This window comes from Arachis ipaensis, chromosome B10, assembly GCF_059453495.1.
Source record: "Arachis ipaensis isolate K30076 ecotype BB chromosome B10, ASM5945349v1, whole genome shotgun sequence".
NCBI lineage: Eukaryota > Viridiplantae > Streptophyta > Magnoliopsida > Fabales > Fabaceae > Arachis > Arachis ipaensis.
Genome location: NC_142435.1, coordinates 83,720,216 through 83,739,840, shown reverse-complemented (window position 1 = coordinate 83,739,840; position 19,625 = coordinate 83,720,216). Strand labels below are relative to the sequence as shown.

Below are 19,625 nucleotides of genomic sequence, written 5' to 3'. Positions count from 1 at the left end.
ATTAGGGATTTTATAAAGGAATAAGAATAAATATGAATAGATATTTTCATAAAATTACATAATAGAATAATTTTAAAAACAATTGTACGTTATTAAAAATATTTAAGAATATTATTTATCAATATATTGTTAAGTTCAATTAACTATTTCTAATTTAAATTACAAAATAAACATATTAATCATATTTTATAAAATATAATTTAAATTCAAAATGTTAATTACTCAAATTAGGTGATATAACTTTTCATTATTTTTCTATCACCGGAACTTTAATTTTAATTTATAAAATAACCAATTATAATAAAATTATGCAAGAATTTTAATTATCTTAAACCCAATATTTATAAAATTAATTTTATCATTCTTAACATATTATTTTCTAAAAATAAGGAACTCGAATTAAATCATAAATTATTCATAATAAAAGTTACTTAACTTAAATTATACAATTCTTTCTTATTTTTCAATTACTAAAATTAGGTGAAACATTCATTATAACAAAGATTATAATAAAATTATAATTAATTTAAACTTTAATTTTCATGAAACTCTAATTAATTATCCTCAGTAAAATAATTTTCTTAAAATAAAATTCTTAACAATTATAATAAATTGTAAATGACTCATTATTTAATTTTCTGAAAACTTGGGTTATTACAGCTCTGAGTCTGATGGCCTAGGTTGGTGTGCGTTAGGGTTACGTTGATGGTGGAGGGAGAAAGAGCACACTCTGTTTTTTTTTTTAAGATATTAGAGTCCTTGATTATCTTAGAGATAATTTTTTTCAATAAATATATAATATTTATTCTAAAATTATTTTATTTTTATTTTTTATAATAATACTTGTTATATATTTATAATAAAAATATATAATGTTTATTATAAATTTATTTTAATTTGATTTTTTTCAAAAAAATATTTGTTATGTATTTATAATAATAGTTTTTGAGTATTTTATAATTCAGTATTTATAGAAAAAATAGTTTTACTTTATATGATCATTTAAAATTATTTTATTGGTATTATTTAATTTGTATAATTATTTAAATAATATTAAAAAATTATTGTTTCATAAACAATTGTTGTAATGGTTATAAAACCGTTCTTTAAAATAGTCAAAGAGAACGGTTTTATTTCATTACTATAGCATAATGAAAAATTGAACTTCAATAGCAACACTGTAAAAATCGTTGTCTAAGACTATCTAATAGAACCGTTTTAAAGTGTAGCGTTTTGGCAACGGTTTTTATGCGTTTTCTTTGTACAATTATTTAAACAACGATAAAAAATCGTTGCTTAAATACAAATCATGGTAATGGTTATAAAACCGTTCTTTAAAATAATTAAAAAACGGTTTTAATTTGTTGCTATAAAATAATGAAAAAATTGAATTCAGCAGTAACACTATAAAAAACCGTTGTCTAAACCTATCTACGAGAACTGTTTTAAGGTGTTGTAAAATTTGGCGTTGCTAAAGGCCATATTTGTTGTAGTGCGCATGCGCACGAATCTAAAATCATGCATACATATGGTACATATCAGCGTACGCACGACTTGGAGTTTTGCCAAACTTCATTTCTTCATGAATCATCCACTCTTTCATGCTTTTTCCTCTTCTTCCAAGCTATCATTGCCTTCTAAACCTTAAATCACTTAAACAAATACATCAAGACATCAAATGGAATAAAAGTGGAATTAATTTGACATTTTGAAGAATAAAAAGCATGATTCTAATAATTAAGCACAATTCGGAGGAAATTCATAAAAGCATGTAATATAAATCCACTCTTTTTAACTCATAAATAATCATAAAATATGGACTTATTAGTGACCTAATAAGGTCTATGGTCACGGTTTTTCAAAAAAAAAAAGGTGATCTAAAAGGGTCTATAGTCAAGGTTTTGGTTGTTGACCTGCAGAGGTCTATGGTCATGATTTTGAATAGTGACCTAAAAGTATCTGTGGTCACGATTCTACGAAAAGGTGACTTAAAAGGGGTCTATGGTGACGGTTTTTTAGGGTAACCTAAAGGTATCTATGGTCACAGTTTTGCAAAGTGACCTAAAAGGGTCTATGGTCACTGTCTATGATGCACAAACACTGATAGGAACATAGGACACAAAACAACATGGGACAAGCCGACATATGAATTTTAAAATCTTATAAGACATGGGAACACGCATATATATAAAATGTAAAGTAATTTATAGAAAAATAATAATGATATTTTATTGATATTAAAACATATATTAATTTTTTATTATTTTTAATATCTTATTTTAATTCTATAAAGTATTTAAATAATTTTTTGCTTCAATAAATATTAATATATTTTATTTCTAAATTTATTTCAAGAATACATGTCAAGAATAAGGTTAGACACGCTGAAATATTATAATATTTAGGTGTGTCCAAGCCAGTCCGAAGAAGAATTTATTATTCTTTATTAAGACATGGTTGGACACAACAGACACGCTTGTCGAACGAGTGCCCTTAAGTGTCGTGTTCAAAATGTGTCTGATGTAAGAACCATAATTAATTAACTGCCTAATTAAAATAATTTAATTTCCTAAAATAGGTTCAAAAATTTAGAATGTTAATTAGAAAATTTAAATATGATATTTGGACTCAGTAGATCTTTATGAGTTGGAAAGTGCAATTTTCTATGGAAAATTGCATAGAAAAATGTGTACCGGTAAATTAGACGGCAGTACTAGCTTAGGTCTATCCAGTACTATGTGAGAGTAAAAGAACTATAGAAAAAATTAGAAAAATAATTAAAGTTGAAAACCGGGAACAAATTCTAAAGATTTGGCCCAAAATTGGGCCAAACGAGCCAAAAATGCTAACAGGTTGGACCGGGCCCAAGTTAGTCCCAAGCCCAACATATATATATATACCTCACTTAAGAGCCAATTCAGCTCATTTCCACCCACAAATAAGAAAAGGAGTGCTTGATAAACCCCAATTTTGTGGTTTATCTTATGTTGAATTTAGGGGATTTTATCAACTTTTCTCACATTTATTCAATGAAATAGCATGGTTTTGTGAATTTCTCCTAATTTGTTCTTAAGAGTAAAAACATGCTTTTTAGGTCTTTAAATAACTAATTTTAATTTACTTTAATTCCATTCGATGCCTTGATATATTTGTTAAGTGATTTCAGGATTAGAAGGCAAAGATTGAGTTGAAGGAATGAAGAAAAAGCATGCAAAAATGGAGAATTCATGAAGAAATGAGGATTTGCTAAACTTAAGGCCACGCACACACGTCACTGGCGTCTACGCGTGAGAAGGAGATTGGCCAGTGACACGCACGCGTCACCTACGCACACGCATGAAGAGGAATTTTGAAGTGCGACGCGTACGCGTGACCCATGCGTACGCGTGACAAGCGGCACGTGACCTCATTAAAGACAATACGCTGGGGGCGATTTCTGAGCTTAAGGAGGCCCAAATCCAACTCATTTCTGATGCTTTTGAACCCAAGCATAGCAAGGAAGTAGTCATAGTTTTAGTTTTCATCATGTTTTAGGTTAGAATTCTAGAGAGAGAAGCTCTGCCTTCTTTCTAGAATTTAGGGTAGTTTAGGTTAAATTTTCTTAGATCCAACTTTTAATTCTTATTTTTATTTCAATTCTCTTTATTTTGCCATTTTACTTTCATGAACCCTTGTTTGATTTTTATTTTCTTTCAATGCAAATTTATATTTCTATGTCTCTTGATGTTTACCTCACATGCTATTGTTGATTTCTTGCCTATGTTAGTTATAGATTTTATTAATTCTTATATTTTGTGATGTTTACTTTTATTGCATTCTAGATGTTTGATAAAATATTTTCTCTAGTTTTAGAGTAGTTTTCTTTACTCTTGGCCTAGGCTAAGGGAATTGGGTGACCTTGAGTCATTGGGTCTCATTGAATTGGTGATTTGAGAACCCTTATGGTCAATTTGATAACCATTCACTCTAGCATACTACTAAGTCAATTAGTAGCTAGGTTAGGATTTATGGATTGATGTTGATCAAGCCTATTCGATGTACTTCAAGCGTTGAAGTAGACATTGTACGTACTTCAAGCATAGAAGTAGACTAAATGGGTTGGTCTCTCCTAATTGTCAATACATGGTTAGTAGACAAGGATGGGTGATCTCAATTTCCATGCCATAGCCAAGAGTTCCTTTCCCTTTCCTTTATTAGTTAATTGTCATTTAATTTCTTGTTATTTATTTTTCTTGCCAATCAACAAATTAAACCCCCTTGTTTCTTTATAGCCAATAATTGATCACTTCATTGCAATTCCTTGTAAGACGACCCGAGGTTTTAATACTTCAGTTTATTTTTATTGGGGTTTGTACTTGTGACAACCAAAATTAAAACTTTGATTGGGAATTATTAGTTGGTTTGGAACTATGCTTACAACGAAGTTCTTTTTCTATTGAGAAATTCTAGACCAACAATAATTCTCACTATCAAGTTTTTGGCTATTGTGAATATGTTCATATTGTGAATATCTTGCTTTTTGGTTATTTCTTGGTTTTGCTAGTAGCTAGGAGTTTGCTTTCTTTATTTCTTATTAGTTTTCATCTTTGTTTTCTCTTTTCACTATGAATTCTCACCATTTTGGCTATACATGTGGTTACAACTATGTTGTTGGAGATGGAAATTACAATGCAACATGCATCAAGGATGGAACAACCAAAGATGGGAAGAGCCTCAAGGATTTGATCACCCTTCTTGGCAACAACCTTTCCAAATGTGCTATGAGCAAGAGCCATTCCATGATGCATACCAATCCAATGTTTATGGTGGACCTCTTTGTGATTATTAACAACCACCACCATATGCCTATGAACCCCCTCCAAAATATAGCCCTCAACCATCATACTCACAAGCCTCATACCACCAAACATCTCCATATGATTCCAATCCATATCCACCATACCAACCACTTTGTGAACCATATGAACCATATGTAAAACTACCCCAATTCCACCACCAATACCCTAAAGAACCACCACCTCCATGCCATTATCAAGATGAACCACTTCCCATGTATGAGAGCCTTCAACCACAATAGAAATACCCCTTTCCACCACAACCGTCCATGGAAGAATACCCATATCCATCAATCCAAGAGCAATATGATCCTACCTATGTTAGTTGACGAGAGGACTTTTTCTAGTAAAGAATTTCATAAAAATAATCACGTTGTAAGTATATTTTCTAAACCAACAGAGAATCCCTTCGTACAAAAGTTTTGGTTGTCACAAGTAACAAACCTCTAATAAAATTGATAACCGAAGTATTCAAACCTCGGGTCGTCTCTCAAGGAATTGCAGGGAAGTATGATTTATTATTGGTTATGAAATTGTATCTTTTTGGGGTTTTTGAAATAGGGAACAAGGAAATAAATTGGCAAGAAAGTAAATTAATCACTAGAAAAACTCTTGGCAAGGTATGAGAACTGGAAATCCCATCCCAGTTATCCTTATCAATTGTGATGAGAATTGTTTATTGCTGCCACTTAGTTAACCCTTACTAAATAAAGGAAAGTCAAGTGGACTAATCAATTTGATTCCTCAAGTCCTAGTCAACTCCTATGGAAATACTAGCTTTAGAGGTATCCAAATCAATCAGCAAATTCCAATTTTAAATCAACAATGAGTTTGATAACTCAAGTGTCACCAATTACTCAACCAAAGCCAAAAGGGGAAAAATCCAAATTATTTATCTCAAAAATAGAAGAAGGCAATCATAAGTCTGAAATACCTCAAATTACATTAAATAAAGAAAATCAATTCTAACATGGAGTTCATAATTCAAATTGGGAAAGTAAACAAACCAAAGTCATAGCATAAATAGAAGTAGAAGAGAAACTGAAATTCAAGGAACATTGAACCTTGAATGAAGAAATAACCATAAACTAAGAGAAATCCTAATCCTAAAACCTAAGATAGAGGAGAGAGCCTCTCTCTCTCTCTCGAAAAACAACATCTAAAAACCTAAAATTGTGTATTCTGAATGTATGATTGATGAATGATTTGATTCCCTCATTCTCCAGCTTCTATTCTGTGTTTCTGGGCTAGGATTTGGGCCGAAAAGGGACCCAGAAATCGCTTAGGGCATTTTCTGCAATTTTCTGCATGTGGCGTCTGTCACGCGTGCGCGTGGGTCACGCGTGCACGTCATTTGGCGATTTTTCTTCCCATGTGTACGCGTCAGTCACGCGTACGCGTCGCTTGTGTTCTACACGAGGCACGCGTTCGCGTCGTCCATGCGTGTGCGTCGCTGCCATTTTCTTCAAAACTCCATTTTCGCGCGTTCCTTCCACTTTTGCATGTTTCCTTTCTGTCCTCTATGCCATTGTTACCCTATAAAGCCTGAAAATACTTAACACACAGATCACGGCATTGAATGGTAATAAAGGATAATTAAAATTAACAGTTTTAAGGCCTAGGAAACATGTTTTCACATATATCACAGAATAAGGAAGGAATTGTAAAACTATGGAAATAATGTGAATAAGTGAGCAAAGACTTGATAAAAACCACTTAATTGAGCACAAGATAAATCATAAAATAGTGGTTTATCAACCTCTCCACACTTAAACATTAGCATGTCCTCATGCTTAGCTCAAGAGATACTGGAAAAGAGTGAAGGCAGAATGGTGGAATCTATGCAATACAATCTATCTAAATGCAAACTGCCTAAATGAATCATACAATTCTAATTACTATCCACCTATATACACATAGAGCTTACATGTGGTTAGATTGAGTCAAATTCTTCAAGGAAACATATATGCACAGCCAAGGGCCAAGCCTTATTAAAATATGTTCACAATTGAGTTGAGTTAATCAAAAGAGTTCACAAACTTGCAAGACAAGCAATGATTAAACATGGATATATAGAAATGAGCTGTTGAACCCTCATTGGATTTGTATATACACTCTAATCACTTAGTGTTTGGGGTTAATCACTCTACTCTTCTCTAGTCATGCTTTCTAAAACTTTGTTCTTCATCTAAGCAATCAACAAATATTTAATATACACATACAAACATCATGAGGTCTTTTCAAGGTTGTAATGGGGCTAAGGTAAAGGTGAGGGCATATATATATAAGGCTAAGTGAGCTATAAATTGAATCCTTGATTAGTCTAAGATCTCACCTAACATATACATACTCTATACAAATCTAACATTATGCCTAGCTTCCCAATTCTCCCACTTTTGTCTCACATACTCATGTACCAAGTTATCTTCAATTTCATCACATGTGCATTGATTTTTTTCTAAATTTAATATTGGCGTAATTTTGTCCCCTTATTTATTTGTTTATTTATTGGATTTTTTTTGAAAGATAAACACAACATATCAATGCACATGGTATTTTAATTATTTTTGTCTCACATGAGCATGCACCCAAGTTTTAAATAATTTATGAATTTTAATACCTTCCTATCAACCATTGTTCCCATGGTTTTCCCACACTTAGTGGATACACCATCTCAATCTTAAGCTAACCAAAGATCCAAATTGGGGTATTTAATTCATTTTTTTGCTTAAGGCTAGTGATGTGGTTATAGAAAAGAAGGGGATTAAAAGGCTCAAAGTGGCTAACAAGGGTGACATAAAAGGGTAGGCTTATTTGGGATAAGTGAGCAAAAACAAGTAATGGCCTCAATCATATGCAAGCATGTAAATACACCAAATAGTGGACATATAGAATGAAACAAAGCAAAGATTGCAGTTATAGAGAAGAAAACACACAAGAAAAAATATTTATGGTTAAATAATGTAACCATGCAATTAAGCTAAAAAACTCACGGGTTGTGTGTTCTTTGGCTCAAAAACCATATATCGGTTATGTATGTTGATGACAAGTCATCTTAGCCTAGTTTCACTAGCCTTTTTCTTTTGTTTTCAATTGAATTATGCACTTTCTTGAGCCATAAGCAAGGCAATTGGGTAGATTTTCATGCTTCCTTTGATTTAATCAACCATGTATGAATTCATGCTATTTCATGAGGTTTTATGCTATAATTGCCACATATTATGAAAGAATGAATATCTCATGATTTTGAGCATAGCTTTGATGTGTTTGGTTGATTAATGATAGGTGAAGAAAGCTTGGAGAAAGGTTGAAGCAAGAAGGAATGGCTAGGAGGAAGAGAGGACAAAAAGTTTGAGCAAAAGTTTGCCTCAAACTTTAGCTCAAACTTTTGGATTAATTGAAAACGAACCAGGGAGCAAAAAGCTGGAGCAAAAGTTTGCCTCAAACTTTTGTGCAAACTTTTGGGCGAAAAGCTGGAGCAAAAGTTAACCTCAAACTTTTTGGCAAACTTTTGGCATCACAAAACAACACCCTGGAGAACAAAAGTTTGCGCCAACGTTAGCCTCAAACTTTTTGGCTAACGTTGGCGCATGAACAACACACCCTGGAGAGCAAAAGTTTGCGCCATCGTTAGCCTCTAACTTTTTGGCTAACGTTGGCGCCATGAGTGTGCAAGGGGAGGCCAACGTTGGAGCAAAAGTTTGACCCCTAACTTTTGCCCCAACGTTGGTATCAGCAAAGAAGGGTGGCTGATGTGAAAAGTTGGAGTAAAAGTTAGCCTCAAACTTTTACTCAAACTTTTACTCAAGCTTTAATGATTCCAAACCCGGTTTAATTCGGTTCTTCTCCAAACTCCAAGAGCAATCAACCAAGGCCTCTATCAACCCAATTCCATCAAGAGCAAAGGCCTAATTGAAGGCTTGAAGACCATTTGAAGAAAGTGTATAAATAGCATAGGATTTAAGTTTTTCGAAGAGCTTTCCCTTTTAGTTTTCATAGAGAGTTTTCGGAGAGCTTTTGGTGTGGAGTAAGTTTTAATTTCTAAGTCTCGGGGAAGGAGAATTGAATTCCCTTCCTCTTAGTTTTCTTGCTTTCAATTTCAATTACAATTGTCTTGGATCTTGGGTTGGAGAATTGAAGGAATTCTGTTTCAATCTCATCCTAAGATATCTCTGTTTCATTTTACTGCACAATTGAATTTCCATTTCTATTAATTGCTTCTGTTTCTACTCTTTCTGCACTTTACATTTCTTTAATTTCTTTGCAATTGCTCTTGTTGGATCTAGGAAGGTATTGAGATCTAGACTTGGTTATCTAGTCTCTTGAGTCCTGAGATCTGAATTCTCATTTTACTTTCTCTGTTTAATGTTTTTCATGCTCATTTACAAGTCTGTTTTTAGATCCGGTTCAATCCAAGTCTTCTTCTATTTCTCTGTTTGTTTCAATTTTACTTTTCCTTGTTTAATTTCTGCAAATCCAATCCCCAATTCCCTTTACAATTCAAGCCATTTACATTTCTTGCACTTTAAGATTCTGCAATTTACATTTCTTGCGTTCTAAGTTTCTGCCATTTAATTTCTTGTTCTTTAAGATTCAGCACTTTAAATTTCAGTCCTCTTTACTTTCATGCAATATACCCATTCCCTTTACTTTCCATGCCATTTAAATTTTGTTAATCACAAATCTCTCAACCAAATCTTGATTCGCTTGACTAAATCAACCACTAAACTAAAATTGCTCAATCCTTCAATCCCTGTGGGATCGACCTCACTCCCGTGAGTTATTATTACTTGATGCGACCCGGTGCACTTGCCGGTTAGTTTTGGGTGTTTTGGAGAAATTCATTTTTCCACAAAAATATCCCATCATATGTCATGCAAGTAGGAATAAAGAGTTTTTATTCAACTCAATGTGAATCTTTAAATGGCTCTTATAAAAATAAGTATATTCCTTGAAACATGTTGTCAAATTACCAACATTTATTGCTGTATACATATATACTAAGTGGATTGTTGTGATTATGAAAAACTAAAAATTTCTAGTTTACTCTTTTATTTTCAATTAAACTAAATTCTCATATGTTAAAAGGGGTAAACTAAAGTTAATAATCCATATGTTCCTATATCAAAACTACTAAGCTAAGAGTGCAAATCAAGCTAAATATCTAAGATATATACAGCCCAAAGTGCAAAATGTAATAAAGTATAAATAAACAAAAGTACAGTAAAAGAAAATGTGTAAGTATAGAAAGGCAAAATAAAATAAAATAAAATAAAATGAAATGAAAGTACAAAATAAAGCAAAAATAGGTTAAAAGTGTCTGAAAGTAGTTCACCAAAATAAAGTTCGCTAGAGATGGCGACCTCCCCACACTTATATAATAGCATCGTCCTCGATGCTCAATCAGGCTGGGTGTGAAGGGTCGTCACCTCCGGAAGAGTGTGCTGGTGCTGTCTCAATGGGCTCTAGCAGTGAAAGTGCCTGAGGCTCTGCCTGTATAGGTGCCTGTGGGTCTGCCGGCTGTGTCTGCTAAGGCTCCTCATGCTGGGGCTCTGCCTATTAGGATCCTTCCTGCTCATCCTCTGCTCGTGCATCCTCTTCATGCTCATCCACCTCTTCCTCAGATGGCTCCGATGGTGTGTCAGGCTCGGATGGGATGTAAGTGTGACCCGACCGGATCATCAACTTCAAATGCTCATAGCATCGCTTGCTGCGACGCTCAGACCGCTCATATCACCGCTGGTTGCAGCGCTCCATCTGATCAAGGCGCTCTAATAGGCGGTGCATAAAGTGGTAGATGGGCTGGGAAGTAGGTGAGGATGCTATGGGTGTGGGTGGTGCAGCAGGTGCTGAAGGGGCAGCAGAAGATGTGGCTGCATCAGCGGAGGCAGTAAGAGAGGATGGTTTGTAGCCCAGAGCCTCGAACTTCCTACTATGTGGGATGATCTTCTTGCAGTTGGCAGCTGGTGGCTTCTCATCCACAGGCTCCCAGGGTACCTCAGCTCGGCGGCCCAACTCGATAATCAAATAAGGAAAGGGCATAATGCCTCTAACATGGACTCTAGCCATAGAGTGCCTAGTGAACCGTGGAAGGTACAGGTCCTTGCCTTCCATAACACACCAGATGAGGGTTATCATGGCAGCTAGCACCTCAATCTCGTGAGTGCTCGGCATCACATAGTTGCTCAAAATTTGTTGCCATAGCCGAGCCTCATCATTCAGATAAATGATCTTAATGCCTTTAGGGTTTACTATCGACTTACCCATAACCCATGGGACAGCAAGATCAATAGCTATAGTGCGCTTCACTGCTTCCCAATTAAAACGCATAAACCACATATCTTCCTCAGCCTTCTGATAACCATCTGGCTTATTTGATTTAGGCTAGAATTGGAGGATATCCTCAATGGCCTCCTCAGTGACTAAAATCTGTTTGCCTCTTAGCTGCACTACATCCAGGGTTGTCTTATAATAGTTGCAATAGAATTTTCGGACCCAAGATGCATTAACCTCAGTCAAATTCCTCTCTAGAAAGAACCAGCCTCTCTGTTTTATCTGTTCTGTAGTGTACTATCTGGAATTTTGAGGGTCTTTTCCAAGTATAGGTTCCTTTTAGTCCCAAAGACCTCATATTTCAGTTCACAGTAGTGGTTTACGAACTTGATGAGTTGATCGGCTTTTTCATGCGGAGTAAAGTTCTTCTCACGCCAGGAATCATCGTGTAGTATATCTAAAATAGTGGCAGATAATTCTCCTCTCTTTCTTTTACCTGTGCCTGCTTTAGCTTTTCCTTTCCCTTTGGGATCAGATATCCTGAAAAATAGAAAATTCAAGGTATAATTTATTAATTTAAAGTAGAAAAATAGGAAGGCAAATATGTTCAAGCAACATGAGCATAGATGGGCAAAAGAGGAATAAAAGCCAAGGCATGAAGTGAGTCAGAAAGATATAGAATTTTTTTGGACTGTATGCAAGATAAAATTCAAAGAATTCAATTAAAAATCACAATCCAAAAACTATGAGATGCAGAATGCTTGTTTGTCAGGAACAACAATAAACATGCCTTGAAATGGGTTGAAAGTAGTTAGTTTAAAACTAAGAGAGCAGTTAGAAAGTTAATAAGTTAAGAGTTAAAAGGGAAGTTAAAGTTAGTGGCATGGTACTGTAGTTCCTAGTTAACAAAAATGCACAAACTTGAAGAACAAGTAACTCACATTCAAGCAGAGAATGCAGATTATTGATGATAAATATGAAAATAAAAGAAGCATGAAAAGGATTAATAATCATCAATAATGCAATTGAAGTTGGAAAGGAACCAAAAGAGATAGTGAATGCTAGCCCAGCATGTCATGAGGTGACTTTGGTCTGAACCAAGGAAAGCACAATGGAAAATTACCAAAGGCAAGTCATGAACGGCATTTAAGTAAAACTGTTTCCGAGAAAAATTGGCCAGCATTCCGGCAGTAAAAGAAACATTCCCGAAAAATCAAACAGCATAATAATGCAAGTAGCAGCAATTGTCAAACAGAATTAGCAGTTTATATGAATCTCAAAACAGGTAAAATGGTATTGAGCGATAGATTCAAGACAGAATGTAAACCAAAATAGCAGCATAAGATTAAGGCAATCAACAATCAATCCTGGTTTAGTTTAAAGGTACAAGTGCGGAATTGAAATGGATATTTAAATGGAGCACTTGATGAATCAGAGGAAATTTCAGAAAGGCAGCAATAGAAATTATGTAGAAGGATATCAATTTCAGTCAGCACATGAATTTCAAGATAATGCAGAGCAACAATTACAAGCAACAGTAATTAATGCAGCTTATAAGAATGATGGCATTAAGTAGAATATTATCAAAAAGACATGAAACTGTGAAACAGCAACAATAACAGCCAACCAATTGTTAAAAGAAGAAAATTCATAGAGCACGTACGGAGCAATTATCAGACCTAGAATCCTCTAACCACATCCTAGCTACCTAACCACCTAGAATCCACTATGAACATGCATATCTAACTAACCTAAATTAAACAGAATTAAAATATGCAAACTAACTAACTTGAATGGAAAAGGAATCAGAGTGTATTGGAACCTGGGAGGGCAGTGAAAGAAATGGAACGAAGAGAGAGGGGGTGGTACGGTGGCGCTGGTGGGCAGAACGGTGGCGCTAGGATGCGGCACGGCGGCGCTGGGATGCCCGCGGTGGTCCGAGTAGAGGCAGGGGTGTTGCGAAAAGGTGAGAGGGGGAAGTAGGGGGGAAGAGATTAGGAGAAGAAGAGAAAGAAGGAAGGGGGTAGGGGTACGGTGGCGTCGCGGTGGTGGTGGGCGGCGGTCTTGGTGCGGCGGCGGGGTTGGGTTGGCGACGGGGCAGGGGGTGAAAGAGGAAGAGAAGGGGGAAGAGGGGAGAGTGGGGGCAGTGCGGCCGAGGGATGGCGACGGTGGCGCTGTGGTGGTGGTGGTGAGTCACGTTGGCGGTGGCTGGTAGTGGGGTTGATGCCAGGGCATCTTGGCCAGTTTCACTGACCTTTTCTTTACTGTTTTTAGGTAGATAAGCTAGTTTTGGGTAGATATTCACTTACACCTTGATTCAAGCATACATTGTGCATTTTACATTATTTCATGAGGATTTTGCATGAGTTTAGTGACAAATTGTATGTTACATTACCCATGACTTGGACTAGAACTTTGATGCACTCTATTGCTTGATTTCAGGACCAAAGGAAGCAAGGAATGGGAGGTAACTTGCAAATTTAATGAGAAAAGTGATTGCCAATAACGCTCTCAAAGCCATCATTGACCACGTTAAGAGTCACGTTAACTAAGTTAACGAGAACTCTAACGTGGAGAGGGAAAGTTGAGCCAACGTCAGTGACACTTAACATTGTCACTAACGTTGGCAAATGCTCATAAGTGGCCACGTTAGAGTCCACGTTAACTTAGTTAACGTGGCCTCTAACGTTAGAAGGGGGGAGAAACGCCAACATTAGTGACATTCAACATTGTCACTAAGGTTGGCCTAAGGAGAAATATACCACGTTAACTCCCAAGTTAACTTGGTTAACGTGGGAGCTAACGTAAGAAGCAAGAGTGGTCGACAACGTTAGTGACACCCAACATTGTCACTAACGTTGGAAGCAACCACACAACCCCCCAAGGAGCCACGTTAACCTCCACGTTAACTTAGTTAGCGTGGAAGCTAACGTTGATGAGTGAAAGAATGGCCAACGTTAGTAACACTCAACATTGTCACTAACGTTGGGGATGGCTAAGCATGGCAACGTTAGAAGCCACGTTAACCTAGTTAACGTGGACTCTAACGTGAAACATAGGGGCACCTTGGAACGTTAGTGACAATGTTGAGTGTCACTAACGTTCTCGAAGGATGGCAAGCCCACGTTAAAGAGCCACGTTAACTAAGTTAACGTGGGCTCTAACGTGGGAATAAAGGGGACTTTTCAAAGTTATTGGGAATGTTAAGTCTCAATAACGTGTGCAAAGGACTTAGAGGCAACGTTAGTGGCAACGTTTGTGCCACTAACGTTGAAGTTAACGTGGCTTTTACTTAGGAACGTTAGTGAGAAAGTTGATTGTCACTAACGTTCTCGAACTCATATTTTCACTAAACGTTAACACCCCTAACGTCCTGAGCTAAAGTCTCTGCCCACTTCATATTTTCTCTCTGCAAGTAAAGCCAAGCCCAAATGAAGAAGAGAACTGCTTCAAACTCAAGATCCAAAGGCCCAAGACTTGAAGAGCCAACTAGAAGCTGAGAAAAGTAGTATATATAGGAGTAGCTTTGAATTGTTTAGGAGTTCTGGAAGTTAGGGGGGAAAGAGAACTACTCTCTGTATTTTACCTTCTCTGTATTTTCTAGTTTTATGATGTATTCTCCATCTTTGTTTTCATTTTCTAGAGCTATGAACAACTAAACCCCTTTCATTGGGTTAGGGAGCTCTGTTGTAGTTTGATGGATCAATACTAATTTTCATTATTCTTCTTCTATTTTTTCTCTTGATTTTACTTGAAAGCTTTCGATCTTCATCCAATTGGGTAGTTATTTTGGAAAAGAAGCTATTCAAACTTGGATCTCTTCTGAACCTTGAAAGAGGAATGAAGAGATCAAGCTAGAAATGCTTTCTCATGCTGGACCAAATTGGGTTTGGATGGGTATGTGACTATAATCCTCTCAATACTTGATTTGGGAAATGCATGTGGTATAATCAGTGACCATACTTCATCTCTTCTCATGAGCAATTGACCAAGGAATTGGCTATTGATCAAGATTTGAGAGATTGAATTTGTAATTCAATCAATTAAGATTGCCAAGGAGATCAATGAGTGCATTGATTGAGGAAGAGATGAAAATGAACTTGATCCGGAGAATTGCAACATCTCCTAAGCCCAATGAACTCCCCATCTCTGATCTTACCTATTCTCTTTAATTTCTGCCATTTACTTTTATGAGCAAATCCCCCATTCCCATTTACAATTCTGCAATTTACTTTCAGTCATTTACTTCCAGTCCTTTAATTCTAGCATTTACTTTTTTGTTATTTACATTCCCGCCATTTTATTTTCTACAACTCTCAACCCAAATTCTGGATTCGCTCAACTAGAACATTCTTCTAATTAAAGTTGCTTGATCAATCAATCTCTGTGGGATTCGACCTCACTCTATTGTGAGTTTTTACTTGACGACAAATTCGGTACACTTGCCGAAGGAAATTTGTTGAGAGATAGTTTCCACCCGCATCAAGTTTATGGCGCCGTTGCCGGGGATTGATTGTGCATCAACAATGATTAAATTGGAAGATCACTAGATTGAGCATTTTTCTTTTGTGAATTTCATTTTTTGTTTGAGTGATTTACTTTCTGTTTTAGTTAAACTTCTTCCCTTCCCCCTCTACTCTTTTGTTTTTCTTTGTTATTTTCAATTCTGTTTGCTAACCCACTAACTGTTTGATATATTGCATCACCCACAACTAACAGTAATTCTGACAAAAATACTGTCTGCACATATCTTTTCTTGCTTACACTTGATGGTTGTATGACAGGGAGAAGAAGCGGGGCTTCAACTTCCTTCGATTCTGATCCTGAGAGGACCTTCCTTAGATTAAGGAGGGAGGCAAGAGGAAAGAAAGTGGTTGGTGCTGAGGAAGAGGGGGAATTCTTTGAACCAAACATGGAAGACAACATGGAAAACCATCATGAAGAAGAGGATCACAACCATGGGGGAGGAGGTAGAGCAAATCATGCTGGGGAGGATAGAAGAGTTTTGGGCTCTTACATCAATCCAAACCCAGGCAATTGTGGAAGTAGCATCCAAAAGCCAACAATCCATGCCAACAACTTTGAACTTAAACCACAGCTCATCACCCTTGTTCAGAACAACTGTTCATTTGGAGGAGGTGTTCAAGAAGACCCCAATCAACATTTGACCACCTTCCTGAGAATATGTGACACAGTGAAGTCTAATGGTGTTCATCCTGACATCTATAGACTGCTCTTATTTCCATTCTCACTCAAGGACAAGGCAGCCAAGTGGCTGGAATCTTTCCCAAGGGAAAGCTTGACAACTTGGGAAGATATGGTGAACAAATTCTTAGCAAGATTTTACCCTCCTCAAAGAATCAATAGGCTGAGAGCTGAGGTCCAAACTTTCAGGCAACAAGATGGTGAAACTTTGTATGAAGCATGGGAGAGATTTAAGGACCTCACAAGGAGGTGTCCACCTGACATGTTCAACGAATGGGTGCAGCTGCACATTTTCTATGAAGGGCTCTCTTATGAGTCAAAGAAGGCCGTAGACCATTCATCCGAAGGATCCTTGAACAAGAAGAAAATCATTGAGGGGGCTATAGATGTTATTGAAACAGTAGCAGAGAACGATTACTTCTATGCTTCCGAAAGAGGGAACACAAGAGGAGTAATGGAGCTAAACAATGTAGATGCTCTGTTGGCCCAAAACAAGCTCATTACCCAGCAGCTGGCTGACCTCACCAAGAAGATGGAGAGGAACCAAGTAGCAGCAATCTCCACTTCATCAACAACCCAAGAAGGAGTGAATGAAGAAGCAGAGGGTAGTCAGGAGCAAGCCAACTACATTGGGAATTCACCAAGGCAAAACTATGATCCATACTCCAAGACCTACAACCCTGGATGGAGAAACCACCCAAACTTTGGGTGGGGAAGTCAGCAAGATCAAAACCAAGACCAGAGACGTTACAACTCCAACAACAATGCAGCTCACCAACAATTCACACAAAGGACATCTCAACACCCCCACAACAACACTTATCCACACGCCTATCAAAACCAAAATAGCACATCTGCTCCGAATCACCCATCAATTGTTGACAAGCTCTCTAAGATTGAAACCTTACTTGAAGAAATATGCCAAGAGATTCAAGAAAATAAGGTGTTCAAAGAGGAGGTGCGAGCCAATATTAAGAACCAGGGAGAGACCATTAGGAAGCTGGAATTCCAGGTGGGATGTTTAGCTGAGAAGATTCCCAAACCTACTGATAGCTTCCCAAGTGACACGGAGAAAAACCCCAAAGGATAAGCAAAGAAAGTAAGATCGGAAGATTGCAAAATGGTCACTACAAGTGATCAAGAGACTGAAGACAAGCATGGCAAACCTTTCGAACAACCTGATGACAACTCAACGAAAGAGGAGGATAGAGATCACCAAGAACCAGAAATCTCACAACAAGAGCTGCTGAAGCTCTATGCACCCTTCCCTCAACTGCTCAATGGTGCTGTGGGAAAGAGAATATACTCAAGGTTCCTAGACTTGTTTGCATCTCTGCATGTAAACATACCATTCATCAAGGTAATTCAACAAATGCCTGCATTCATCAAGTATATGAAGGAACTTCTTCCCAGGAAAAGCTCACTCAAAGGAGGCCAGAGTATAGTGATGAACAAGGAATGTAGTGCCCTTATTCAACCTGAGTTGCCTACAAAAAGAAGAGACCCAGGGAGTTTTCACATCCCTTGTGCCATAGGTGAAACTATGTTCGATAGAGCACTATGTGATTTGGGGGCAGCATCAACTTACTGCCCTTATCCCTCGTGAAGAGGCTGCAGATAAATGAGATAATGCCCACAGATGTAATCATCAGACTGGCTGACAAAACTCAAAAGCAAGCAATAGGAGTGGTGGAAAATGTGTTGCTAAAGGTTGGGAAATACTTTCTCCCAACAGACTTTGTCATCTTGGACATGGAAGAGAATCACACTCACCCAATCATATTGGGAAGACCATTCCTAGCTACGGCCAGAGCACTTATCGATGTAGAGAAAGGGGAGCTAATATTGAGAATCCATGATGAACGACTCAGCTTCAATGTTTTCAAACTCTCACAAGAAACAGATCAAGAGGACAAAGAACTAAGCACAAATGATAATGAGACACTGAAAGAGGAGACAAGCACTGAAGCACAGCCAGTTCATTCTGAGATCCCCTTAATTGATAAACAAGGAAAACAGCAATTGCCACAGCTCAAGGAAAAGTTGGAGGAACCTAAACCTCTAGAGGCAGGTGAAGACAGCATCGCAACTCCTTTAGAAAAAGAGGTCACCAAGGGGAAAGCAACCTCAAAAGAAACAAAGAAGAAGGTACCAAGGAGGTGGAGGAACAAGAAGATCCCTACGGAAGACTTCTCTCCAGGGGATAGAGTTGTCTCAGCTTACTTCCCAGATATTCCCCCTAATCTCCCCACTGTACCATCTCAGTTACCTAAGGTCTTCACTATCAACAGAGTTCTTTCCCTGGAACATGTGGAGATCATTGATCCAACCAATGGATATAAGTCCACAGCAAGAGGGGAGGACTTTAAGCACTACCAACCACCCTGATGAAGGAAAAACGTTAAGCTAGTGACGCTAAAGAAGCGCTTCATGGGAGGCAACCCATGTTTTATATGTTTTTAAAATAGTGAATAAATCAATGTTTATGAATTTCAACCCAAACTTGACAAACACTTGGTGAAATCTTTATCATGCAGTATATAGTGAAGAACAAGTTTGGTGTTCAAAGCAGAACTCTTGGAGCTTTGAACAAAACTTTTCATCACAGTGCTCCAAACTAAGTTTGGTGTCACCCCAAGGTGCCATCAATCTGCCTCGAAGGATACACAAGTAGTTGGCTAGTTGAAATTCATAAATATACAAACTCTTTTTCTTCTCTTTATTATTCTAGCCGTAGAGTTGATTTTTATGATATTAATTTCCTTATTTTAAATCTTTATAGGAAAAAGGAAAAGGGGAGTGATTGGACAGTTAAACAAAGAAAGTTCGGACACCACAAAAGGAGGGACTACACACTTGTTCCGAAAAGGGAATGCATTGGAAAATGTTGCCATGCAACATTGGAAAAATGGGACCCCTAAAAGACCGAGCAATCTCATTCATAAAGTGATGATCCTTGTCTTTTATCCATGCATCACCCCAACCGTCCATCAAGTAACCACCCCATCAATCCACACCCTCCATTCTCTCACAACTTCTCTATATAAACGACCCTTGTTCCGTACCCACCTTCATTGTCATTACCCATTCTTCACCACTTTCCATTTCGGTACAAGACACTCCCTACCCCATTAAAAACCTTTTTCCCACCTCACTCTCTTCATTGCAATAAAACCCTAAACAACCAAAAATCTTCACAACTTTGCCACCTTCACATATTAACTATCATTCATGGCGTCTTCGGGCTCTAAAAGAAGGAAGGGAAAGGAACCCATGGAAGAACACCCATATAATGAAAAGAGATTTAGAAGC

The 19,625-nt window shown here is 37.1% G+C and overlaps 1 non-coding gene across 1 annotated transcript; it reads right to left on the bottom strand.

The window, feature by feature from the left end:
* Window positions 1-16,473: 16,473 nt before the first annotated feature.
* LOC148580657 (small nucleolar RNA R71) lies at window positions 16,474-16,577 on the bottom strand. The gene has a single exon (XR_015899696.1). It is a non-coding gene; the product is annotated as a small nucleolar RNA R71 (small nucleolar RNA).
* Window positions 16,578-19,625: the final 3,048 nt, after the last annotated feature.